Raw genomic sequence first — 13,162 nt, 5'->3', positions numbered from 1 at the left:
CACAATAAAGCACCATAATATCTTGTTCAATGTCATAATCCTTGATCATCTATTTCATCCACAATAATTGAGAGCAACAACTGCCCACTGTAATGTTTCTTACTTTGCTAAGCAACTAAATTATTTCTAATATAAAAACAGTCACCTGAGGTACTTTTTTGTCATCAGATGAACCTGTCCAATCAGAACTTGTGTATCCCGATATGATAGCACCCAAGTTATAAGTAAACCAGATACCCAAATCAATTATGCCACTAACATATTTTATGATACATTTCACAGCAAACAAATATGTCTCCTTAGGTTCAGACTGAAACCTAGCACACACACTCACACTAAATGCAATGTCTAGTCTACTAGCAGTTAAGTATAAAAGACTACCTAATACATTTAGTTAGGTTCTTTTCTTATTGTATTAGTTGTTTATTTTCATTAAAATATAATTCATTTAGGTCGCATTCGAACGCAGGTGGGATTGCATTTGAACACCCTTGCGAACGCCTGCATCAGGTTCTTTTCTTATTGTATTAGTCTTTTTGCACATATAGAGAACGTATTTTGTACATTCGAATGCGATCGAGTGCATTCGAACGCGATCTGCGGGAATCCTCTAGAATTAGGGTTACCTATTATTATTAGAACTTGTTGGCTAGCATCTTTAAGTATGTGGATGGAAGCCAAATTCATTACGGGATTGGATTATTAATTTCTTGCCTCCTATTTTTTCTATTCTCTCTCTCCCTCCTCCCTCCTCTCTCTTCACCATCCTTCAACCTCTACCATTGGCAAGGTTTCTCCTAACTTCTAATCTCCCTCGTTTGTCGAGCCACCCCTCTCCTTTGGGATCTCGACCACTTCGTTTCCTTCGTCTACATCCCTTAATCACATCCACCATCCACCTTCATCTCTACACCCATCCATAACCCTAACATCCACTCCACCTGTCACCACCACTATCATCCACATAATTTCGTGTTTTTGTCCCTATTGCAATTCGAATATGCAAAGGGTGTAAATACAAAAATTGTAGAACAGAGAGTTATGAATTTAATACATATGGTTTTGTAATTTTCTAACTATGGGAGAATATTTGTTGAATATTTTACCTAGGTTGCGCGAACTGCTTTTTGTAATAAATTCATATCGTAAGGAATTATTCCATAACCTATCTTTTGGTACCGTAAACCATCAATTTGGAATCAGAGCCACGCACCTCAGACCTCTATTAATGGTTGAAACAAGGAAGATGATATCAACAAAGAAGATGACAAAGGAAGACTCAACCCATGATAACCTTAACCGTGAGGCCGATTCTTTTAGAGCGACCACGGTAGGACCGAGTCAACCAATGTCCATGGGTGTGAATATGGGCTTGGCAGATTAACTTAGGGCATGTTCCAAACATTTTACATAGAGTTGATGCAATTCAAAAGGATCACAATGATTTAAAGGAATATGTCATGAACCGATCAGCTTCGTCATCTCCTTGACAACGATCGGTGTCTCAAGAATGACCAGTAGAGGAACCTCATCGATCCGATACCCCACAGGTCTAGGTGCAACATGCGAGTGTCAATGATTCCCTCTTACCTGTGCCTACATATCATCCCCCACCTCTGATACAAAACCCAAGATCGGTGGTGGTGAAACCCGAGAGGTGTGCAGCACCGGCGCGCTTTGTCGATGAGGTAGAGTGGCACTTTGATGATGAGGTTGATCCCTTTGGAGATAGTGATGGACGTGTTCGAGAATTTAGAGAAGGTGATCAACATGCACAAAGGTTTAGACCTGAACCAATGATCTTTCGCGAACCCGACAATGCTATTTGGGGGAGAACCACATGCTTGGACTTTCCAAAATTCCAAGATGGTAATCCAACGGAATGGGTGTTTCAAGTTGAACAATATTTTGATTGTCAAGGGAAAGCGGAGGACACAAATGTCCAGATAGCAAGCTTTCACCTCCAAGGAACAATATTGCATTAATATAGATTGGTTATTCGTGGTGGTGGATTTATCGGATGGGCTAACTTTTGTAGGAGGATTACGCACAGATTTGAGGCAATGGCATATGAAGATTTTACTACCACATTAAGTAAGATGTTTAGAGGACGACCATATTGGAGTCCTAAGCTAAATTTGAAAGAGTTAGTAGTCGTTGTGAGCCACCTTCACTCAAACTAACATTGATGACAGCAAAAATAAGTTGGGGCAACCGAAATGGGCGGTTTGCACCATCTCGATTGCCCCTAGAACGCTGGCTGGAAATTCTACAGGTTCAAAGACAACGGCTACGAGTACTAGACCATGACCACCTTTGAGACCTTATTCCAATGTTAGAGGAGGCACAAGACCCCCCGTTTGAATTCTCACACCTGCCCAGGTGGAGGAGCAAAGAGCAAATGATCTTTGCTTTCGATGTGATGAGCGTTTCACCCCTGGTCATCGGTGTTCCAAACCGATTGGGAATGTGATGCTCATCGACAATCTAAAGGAGGATGATGAGGTTGTTGATGATGGAGAGGGTCCAGAGGAGGCCCATGAGGAGTTCGTTGAGGAGGTCGTTGAGGAGGGCGTGGAGGAAGATGTCCAAGCTGAAATTTTAATGCATGCATATTTGGGTACTTCCGCGTTGAGAACGTTACGAGTAGACAGACTCATTAGAAAGCATTGTGTGCACATCCTCATCGATTTGGGTAGTACACACACTTTTCTAGACAAGAGGTTAGTGAGGAGATTGGGTTTGTATGCTAAACTGATCACGGGATTTGACATTGCTATTGGAGATGGCACGAAGCTTAAAGCGGAGAGATTTTATCGTCAGGTCAGTATACGGGTGAGGTGCAAGGACATGATATCATTATGGACTTGTATCCATTGGCGCTGCAAGGAATGAACATTGTCCTTGTAACTCGGTGGTTACAAAGCTTGGGACCCATCATATTTGATTTCTAGAGCATGTGCATGAAATTTAAGCAAGGAAATAAAGATGTGCGGCTTGATGGCGTTCAATCTCCACCGATTCCTATGATGCAGCCTATGGTGGGGCTGCCATGTGCGAGCGATTTGGCCTATCTTCTTCAGTTATGACCAGTAGGAGATGAGCCTCAAATGAGTCTAGATACTACTATCGAGTTGTCTAATTTATTAGACAAATTTACTGGATTATTTGAGGAACTGAAGGAGTTGCCACCATAGAGAATGGCGGACCACCGCATAGAGATTATGCCCAGGGCTGCACTAGTGAACGTGAGGCCATATCGGTATCCACATGTGCAAAAAGAAGTTATCTCCAAGATGGTAGCTGAGATGTTGGAGCAAGGCCTCATTTAACCAAGTCATAGCTCATACTCATCGCCCGTGCAAAAAGGACGGGATATGGCATTTTTGTGTCGACTATAAGGCACTAAACGCTATTATCGTCAAGGACCAATATCCCATTCCGGTTATAGAGGAGCTGCTGGACGAGCTAGCAGGGGCGACCATATTTAGTAAGCTTGACTTGAGGGTCGGGTATCACTAAATTAGATTTCACCCAGTGGATGTGCACAAAACTGCATTTTGGACTCCGGACGAGCATTATGAGTTCTAGGTGATGCCTTTTGGTCTCACCAATGCCATCTCAAAATGACTGTGCATGAGATCTGCAAACTCCTTAGCTAAAGATTAACTTATTGCCCCAAGGATCATATCATCCATATATATTTGTACCATAACTAAACTCTTATTCTCATGTCTAATGAATAAAGTCTTGTCCACTCCCCCTCGAGTGAACCCCGCATCAACTAAAAAAGTGGTCAAATTCTTATACCAAGTTTTGGAGCTTGTTTTAGCCCGTAGAGAGCCTTTTTCAATTTAAACATATGAGAAGGAAATTTATGATCTTCAAAACCCTTAGGTTGTTCCACATATACATCTTTATTCAAGATTCCATTTAAGAAAGCATTTTTAACATCCATTCGAAATAATTTAAATTTTAAATGACAAGCAACGGCAAGAAGTATACGAATAGGCTCTAGTTTAGCAATAGGTGTAAATGTCTCGTCAAAATCTATACCCTCAACCTAAGTATATCCCTTTGCTACTAGTTTGGCTTTATTTCTAACTATATTGCCATGTTCATCACTTTATTCTTATATATCCATTTTGTTCTAATTACGTTCACATTCTTAGGTCCAGAAACTAAACACCAAACACCATTTTTAGAAAATTGTTCTAGTTCCTCATGCATAGCATTGACCCAAAAATCATCTAACAATGCTTCCTTGACATTTTTAGGTTCAAAAGTAGATGTATAGCAAGTAAATGATACCTCACTTTGGATTTGTCGTCTTGTCTTCATTGGTTCATTCACATCTCCGATCATTTGTGATAGTGGATGATTTAATTTCACTCTAGCTGATGGTTCTAGTACACTGCAGTTATCTTTGTTCATTTCAACCTTGTCCTCGTCATTTTCCTCAGTTGATAGATTAAGCTCATTTTCCACATCTTCATCTGTGTACCTTTCTAGATTTTATATGTAGTCATTTTTGTACCTGGTCTTAGATTTTATAACATGTACCGCTATATTTATCACTTCAGCATAAAACCTTTAAGAAACCTTTTTAGCATGAATCATAACCCTTGTCATTTCCTACACAACACGGTTCTTTCTCTCCACAATCACATTCTATTGTGGAGTTATAGGAGCTGAAAATTCATAATGAATACTAAGAGAATCACAAAATATGGAATAACTTTCATTTTTAAATTCTCTACCATGATTAGAACAAATCCTAACTAAGATAGTAGATTTTTCATTCTGTAGTTTCAAGCATAGTGATTTAAAAACTTTAGAGGTTTTAGACTTTTCACGTAAAAAGGCAACCCAGGTTTATTTGGAGTAATCATCAACTATTAAGAATATATATCATCTACCTCCAAGATTTTCATTTTTGTTGGTCCCATTAAGTCCATATAGATTGATTGTAACACACGATCAGTGGTAGCTGCATTTATATTTTTTTGTGAGATCCTAATTTATTTTTCGATTTGACATGGAACGCGCACAACTATTGACATTTTCTTTATCTTAAGTATTCCCCTTATCACTTCTTGTTTGGACAGATTAAAATTTTTCTTGTGATTTACATGTCCAAGACGTTGATGCCAAAGATCTACAATGTCAAAAGAAGTAGTATTACATTTTAGATTATATGAAGTTCCAATAATATAATAATTATCAGATATTCTAGACTCATAACATATAACATTACCTTCATGATTTGGAATAGTACAATCATTTTTGAAAAATTTTACCTCATAATCTTCATCACAAAATTGATTGAGCATGCTCAGTAGATTTACTTTTAAGCCTTTAACATAAAGGACATTTTCAAGGATAGGAACACCTAGAGTACTTACGTTTTCCTTACCTATTACTTTTGATGAATTACCATCTTCAAATGTCACAACTCCCCCTTTATGTTCTTCGAATTTAGAAAATATAGATTTGTCACCAGACATATGTCTTAAACAGCCACTATCTAAATACAATAAGCCAGAATTTAAAGTTTTCAAGGCAATATGCATAATATAACATTTTAAATTGCTTTTCTTAACCCATATGGCCTTTGTTTTCACCCCATAAATTAAGGCACTCCTAGGTTTTTATAGAAATTTACAATAAGGTCAAATATGTCCTAAAATGCCACAATAAAAGCATGTGGGAATAAATCCATTTTTACTCACCTTTTGTTGAGGAGTGTGTCTAAAGTTTACTTTTGGTGCCGTTGAAAATTCAGTAGTTTGTTGATTCAACTTTAATTTAGAGACATTCATCCAGTTTTACTTTGTAGATATGATTGATGGTCTCAAGTTTTCTTTCTTTTATAGACCTGCAGAAACAAAGATAGTCTTTTTATTATTTGAATTACTAGTGTATCCAAATCCATACATATCTTTTCCAAAAATCTGAGCGTTTAAAATCTCGTCAAGTTTGTTATTCCCTTTTATAAATGTCACTACCTTCTGCAATTGCTCTGGTTCAATTTCATCAGACTTCATCTTATTTGTAGCTTCATCGAGTTGTTGAGTAAGGTTTTTGACATGTTCAAGTTCTAATTTGTACTTCTCCTCAAATTGATTTCTTTCTGGTTCAATTACCTTAATCTCTGAAGTAGTCTAAGGTTGCTTTTCTTGAGTTTGAATGACTCCACGTACAAATCATTATATGCCTTTTGTATTTCTAATTCTTCTTCTTCAATTGGTAACACTTTCTATTCATCTGTACTATCAGAATCAACAATAAAGTCAGTACTAAAAAGAAAGAAGACGAAAGCTACAAAGTTCTCTTGGTCTTTCTCATAATTATCATCTAACTCATCTGAGTCATTCCAAGAGACTTTCATAGCTTTACCCTTCCTCTTAAGACGGTTATGACATTCCTATGCAATGTGTCCAAAACCAGAATATTTAAAATATCGAACTTTATTATTAGAATTCTTGTTTTTCTGTTGAACATTGTTGTCTTAGAGGATTTTTTTCTCACAAAGGTTTTGTTTTTCTTAAGTTTCTCAGCATATAATTTGTTTGGCTTTCTAAAGAATTTATTAAATTTTTTAACAAACAAGGCTAACATCTCAACATCTAAATCACTTTCATCATCAGACTCCTCTAAATTTTGTTCAACAATGGTTAGGACCATACCTTTGGACATCCTAGGTTTAGAAAGACTAGACTCAAACATTTGTAAATCTCATACCAATTGTTCAACCTTTATAGAATCGATGTCCTTACTTTCCTCAATTACTATAACTTTCGCTTGAAACATTTCTGAGAGAGAACTAAGGATCTTACGAACAATTCTATTTTCAAAAAAATTTCTCCTAGGTTGAAACTGGAGTTGACTATATCACTTAGCTTTGCATAGAACTCATGAAAGTCTCATTCTCCTCCATACGGAGAGTTTCAGAACTAGTAGTCAACCTCTAAAGTTTTGAAAGTTTTATAGCTATGGTTCCTTCATAAGTAGTTTATAAGATTGTCCAAGTATCTTTTGTTATCTCATAAGTAGAAATTCTTCTAAATTCATCTAAGGAAACACAACTAAAAATAGCATTATAGTCTTGTTGTTCCAGCCAACCTTTTCATAACCTGCCCTATCCTAAGCCTCAATAGGTTTCTCAACAAGCTTATCAGTCACCATGTACATCAATGCACACAAACCATTCAAAACGGCTATCCATACTCGCTCATCTATAGACTTCAAGTAAGCTATCATCCTAGCTTTCCAATATTCATAGTTTGATCTATCTAGAATAGGAGGTCTAATAGACGATTGTCAATTTCTATGAAAATCCATGCCTAGTTGTTCTCTCTTTATGGGTAAGAGAATCTGCTCTATATCAATTGAAAAAACCTAGACACACGTATCTATCTAAACCATAGGCAATGATATCACCCCTTTGTTTAAGTAAAAGCAAAATAAATATTAAAAAATAAAAACAAAGATGAACACTAAGATAGAGTCAAATCCAAGTCATATTCGAACTCACATAAGTCCAAAATTTGCATATTACGCAGGTGCGTTCGAACGGGCTGACTTGTTCTCAGGTGCATTTGAATGGGCCCAAGTGCGTTCAAACGCAATGACTTGATTTTCACTTGTTGAGTTCAAATGCACAATTACACTCCTCTGTATGTGTGAACATGTTGTGAACGTATACAGGGGTGCATTCGAACGACCCTTGACTACGTTCAAATGGCAGAAAAATATTCTCTATATTTGTGAATACTGTACATGTGTTCAAATGGCCCGAATGCGTTCTTTGTATGTCCGAATGCCTGTGCTCGCGTTCGAATGGCCTGAATGCGTTTGAATGGCCTGAACGCATTCGAATGGCCTGAACGCGTTCGAATGGCCTAAACGTGTTCTTTGTATGTATGAACACCTATATATGCGTTCGAACGCCTCAAAAGCATTCTCTATATGTTTGAACTTCTGAGAGCGCGTTCGAATGCGGCATTCGAATGCGGTACGAACGTAGAAACTTTTCTCCTTTAATCTTAAAATTCTTCAATCCAAATACTTTCAAAACTTGTATAAATGCTCATGTATATGTATAAAAACACTTAGAATATTTTATACATAATTGTCAACACTAAAATCCTAACAATTACAATTATTAAGCTCAATCTCATCATTCAAAAAGCTCACTTAATAACTTCCGGTAATAATTTAACATGTAAGCCAACGGTTATATAAATTCTAAGAAATCACTTTCTAGACATCACTATCTATTTATCATTTAGCAGTATAATAAACATCCATCAATACACTTTATATGAAAGATTATAGTTGTTTGTATTCCCTTCATTATCGTCCTATGAAGCAATTAATCCAACTTTCAAATAATTTATCAGTCATAATAAATGATCATACCTATAGGCTCTATGAATAACTCTATCAAGTTATATGAATAACTCTATCAAATTATCTCTCCTATTAGTACCCTCAAAAACAACTAACATGTTTTGCCTTACTCGAGCAGATTGAGGAGAACAATACAACTACAATAGTCAAAGTGTTGGGACAACATAGGAGACACCACATAACTAGATTGGAGAATGAGGTTTTGATCGAGTGGTTGGGTCGACCTATAGATGAGTCCACTTAGGAGCTTGAGTCTGATATATTTGATTGCTTCCCATACTTTGCATCTTGAGGATAAGATGGCAGAAGCGTGGTGGAATGATATGGATTGGACCTAACCAATCCATCTCGAAACGAACAATTTTTATTTCTGAAGAATAAAGTTCTTTGGGCTAGGCATTCATATACCGGGGAGGCCCGTTCAAATGCCTCCTTCGAATGCCCGGAATCCGTTCACAATTATAGAAGCACTATTTTGGCAGTTCCAACCCCATTCAAATGCCTAAGCCGTTTACAAATATAGAAGTGCTATTTCAATCATTCGAACGCCTTGCAAGTCTATTCAGATGCCCACAGTGAAGATGCATTGTATTAGGGTTATTTTATGTGTTTTTGGTTGTTAGGTTAGCATGTGGAAGGCAACCTCATCGAATCTATTGAAGAATATTCACATTTTCATTTGAATTGTTGATACGATCACGCCTCTGGCTATTGAGCTCTGATACCAGCTTGATACGATCACACCTTTTTGGTAAAGGGTCGATCTCTTCCAATTCTTGATCTGGACTAGATCTGGCACGGAACTTTAAAATAAGATCCCGAAATATTCCGCCGTTGGATCGATGTGAAATTTCTATATGTTGTCACCCTAGAAAAGAGCTTTCCAACAAATCAAGTTTTAGGCGAATCGGAATTGTGGATCTCGAGATACTGTCCGTTTAGTGGATGAACATCAGGATGCTCTATTTTGGATTCGTGGATGGAGGCACGAGATCCTAGGTAATGATGGTTGGTGGAGGACCGGCGTTAATGTGGTGGCACCGGTGAAAAGTGATGGTGGAAGGGTTGTGGTTGATGGAAGGATTAGGGCAAGTGTGGGATAGATTGGACGAAGGGGGAGAAGAGGGCCACCCCTAAGGGACTAGGGTGATTAGCCGGACGAGGGAGGTTAGAAGCGGCGTCGCCGGGGATTGAGAGAACGGGAGTGAAGAAGACGAAGGAGGCAAGGCAAAACTCAATCTCAATAATCAATAATCAATTTGGTTGCCTACCACATCCTTTTATAGGCTAACCAACAACTCAAATTAACCCTAAAAACACAATTTTCGTCGACCACGTTCGAACTCGCCCGACCGCGTTCGAACGCACCGAGTTCGCCCTTCTGGATTTGCGAACGCGATGTAGGCGTTCAAACGCGCAATCGAACGCGCCTGTCGATATTTGCGAACGCGATGCAGGCGTTCATAGTGCTTTCGAACGCACCGCATTCGAACGCATAGTACATTTTCTTCACCACGTTCACAACCCCGTTCACAAACCGCGTTCGAACTCACTCCACCCGCGTTCGAACGCGACTTACAGAAAACTTATTTTAATAGAAATTAAATACTAAAACATGAAATAAAAACACTCCTAAAGTGAATCCATGCTCGAGACGACGTCGGTGAAGTCCGAATCGTATCAATCCACCACGCTTCTGCAACCTTGTCCTCAAGGTTTGAAGTTTGGAAAGCGATCCATGATATCTGACTCTAGCTCCCAGGTAGACTCATCAGTAGATTTGCCCAGCCACTCAATTAGCACTTCAGTCTCTAATCTGGTCCCATGGCGTCTTCTCCTGCGGCCTAATACTCGGACCAGTTCAGTGGGGCCATCCTCCTCCATTAGTTCGGGTAAGGCCGAACCCACCACATGGTTGGGCCCGATTTGGGCCTTCAATGCTAATACATGGAAGATCGGATGTATCCTGGTTCCTTCAGGTAGGTCCAACCGGTAAGCTACTGGACCGATTCGTTGTAGCACTCGGTACGGACCGTAGTACTTGTAACCCAACTTTTGGTTCAAGATTGGTCTCAATGTGGATTGTCGATACGGTTGAGCTCGAACGAACACCAATTGATCCACCTCAAATTCTCGCTCGCATCGGCCTTTGTCATGAGTTTGCTTCATGCAGTTTTGGGTTGTGGCTAGGTGAGTCTTTAGCAGTCTCAATGTTTCATCTCGATCAGCAAGCTCCAAGTCAAGCTCGGTCCTATCCGCCGCCGCGAGTCTATCATAGGCACGCAAGATAGGGGGAGTGCGCCCATAAACCGCCTCAAAGGGGGTCATGCCGATGCTAGAGTAATGAGCAGTATTGTATGACCACTCAGCCCATGGAAGGAATTTGACCCAATCCTTTGGTCGTTCCGCCACAAAGCATCGCAAGTATTGCTCCAGTCCGCGATTCACCACCTCAGTTTGGCCATCCGTCTCGGGGTGATAAGCTGAACTCAGGTTGATTTGAGTCCCTTGCAATCTGAAGAACTCGGACCAAAACTCACTGATGAAGATGCGATCCCGGTCTGACACGATCGTCCTAGGCATCCCATGCAAGCGTGCCACTTCCCGAACAAAAATTTTAGCAACCCTTTTTGCTGAAAACGGGTGAGACAATGTTATGAAATGAGCATATTTGCTCAGTCTATCCACCACAACAAACACCATCGATTGTCCCCGAACCTCCGGCAGCCCCTTGATAAAGTCCATGGAGATATCCTCCCAAATACGCTTTGGCATAGGTAGTGGTTGTAGCAGCCCGCTAGGCTTGAGTGCCTCCGATTTGACTCGTTGGCAGATTTGACATTCACGCACATACTTCTCCACGTCCGTCTTCATTGCTGTCCATATACAGTTTTGGGCCAGCCGCTTGTAGGTACGTAATACCCCTTCATGCCCTGCTATAGGAGTATCATGGAAGTGTGCCATCAATAGTCTCCGTAGCTCTTCGTTCCGGGGTACCTTGATTCGCCCGCACTCTAGTAATAACCCATCGCGCTCCTCGTGCTCGGGGTGGCTTGAGGGGTTCTCTCTCAACTCCTCCATGAGTTGGACCAGCTCACTATCCTCTGCACTAGCTCTCCGCAGATCTGAGAAGAAAGGAAAGGTGGGCGCCGAGAAAGAAGCGAGCTCCCTTGCGACCCCTTCATTTGGAAGTTCAAGTACCGGTTGGCTTCCATCTAGCAGCACTCTCTTGTCATTTCTCCAAAACGTCAATGTGAGGCTTGTAAAATCAAATGTCACGGGCCCCAAGCTTCGAAGCCATTGGGTCCCCAAAACAATATCGGCACCTTGCAAGGCCAACGGATAAAGATCCAATGTGAAAGTTTGGCCTTGCACCTTCAATTCCGCACCTCCACAAATAGAATCCGCTCGCAATGTGGTGCCATCTCCGATCGTCACATCGAACCCTTCCGTGGGTTCCGACTCGAGCCCAATCTTCCTAAGGAGCCTCTTGTCAATGAAGTTGTGGGTGGACCCGGTGTCAATCAAGATTCTCATTGTGGTTTTCTTGACTACCCCGTTCACCTACAAGGTCTTTGGCGTAGCTGTCCCCGAATAGGCGTGGAGGGAGATTTTGGCTATCCTGTCCTCCACGGGTTGCTCCTCAGCTTCTTCTCCTTGATGTCCAGCCACATCTGCACCTTCAGCTGCAAACTCGTCCTCCGCTTCTTCCAATCCATTGATTAGCATCACCGATTCCATCAGTTTAGCACAGCGATGCCCGGGTACAAACTTCTCATCACAACGGAAGCATAGGCCCTTGGCTCTTCTTTCTTCTACTTGGGCTGGTGTGAGTGCTCGTCCCGGACCTCTAGGTGCATACTTCACATCTTGGGATGGCTTCAAGGGTGCTCGAGGAGGTACCACTGTAGCAGCAACCCTTGGTACTCCGATAGTATTTCCCGCCGCTATGTTTGGTTGAGCTTGATTGCGGCTTCCTTGGCTCATCCAACTCTGTTTCAAGTGTATCTTCATGGCCCTATGTTTGTCTTCCATAAGCACCGCATCTTCGAAGGACTCCTTTAAGGTTCTAGGCCTTAAAGCCCTCACATCGGCTTGTATGTCACCCCGCAGCCCGGAGATGAAGGTGCTGCGAAGTTGCTGATCCGTCCATGGTGGATGACATCGGCTACTAATCCTCTCAAATTCTTCTTGGTATGACCCAACCATGGTCTTTTGCACCGTCTTTGAGAGGAGAGCATCAAAGTCTTCATATCCCGATGCTCCAAATCGCCATGTGATATCGGCGCAAAATTCAGCCCAAGTTTCGATAGCCTCAGTGGCATTGGTTGCTCGAAACCAATGAAGCGCCGCATCCTCAAGGTGGAAGCTCGCAAGCGTCACCTTGTACTCTTCCGCCGTTCCTTGGTATGCAAAGAATCGCTCCGCCCTATACAACCAATCGATCGGGTCGCCACCTTTGAACTTGGGGAATTCGAGACGCACGACTTGTCCACGGATGCCATTGTCTCGTTCCGGATCATGTCCTTGTCTAACCGGGGGAGGATGCACCATGATGGGTTGATGATCCCTCCTTCGATTTTGATTAACTTGCCATGGTTTCGGATCGTATTGACCTGCCTACGGATCTTGATCTCCAAGGCGGTCTCCATAGTAGTTCACCCGTCGGATGGGTTCACCTGCAACTAGACCTGGTGTAACCATCCTTGCTTGCCTCTGCCCATAGGGTGGTGGTAGCAACGACTCT

Source organism: Typha latifolia, chromosome 3 (genome assembly GCF_019914945.1).
Source record: "Typha latifolia isolate L0001 chromosome 3, TyphaL0001v2, whole genome shotgun sequence".
NCBI lineage: Eukaryota > Viridiplantae > Streptophyta > Magnoliopsida > Poales > Typhaceae > Typha > Typha latifolia.
Note: the sequence above shows the minus strand (reverse complement) of the source record.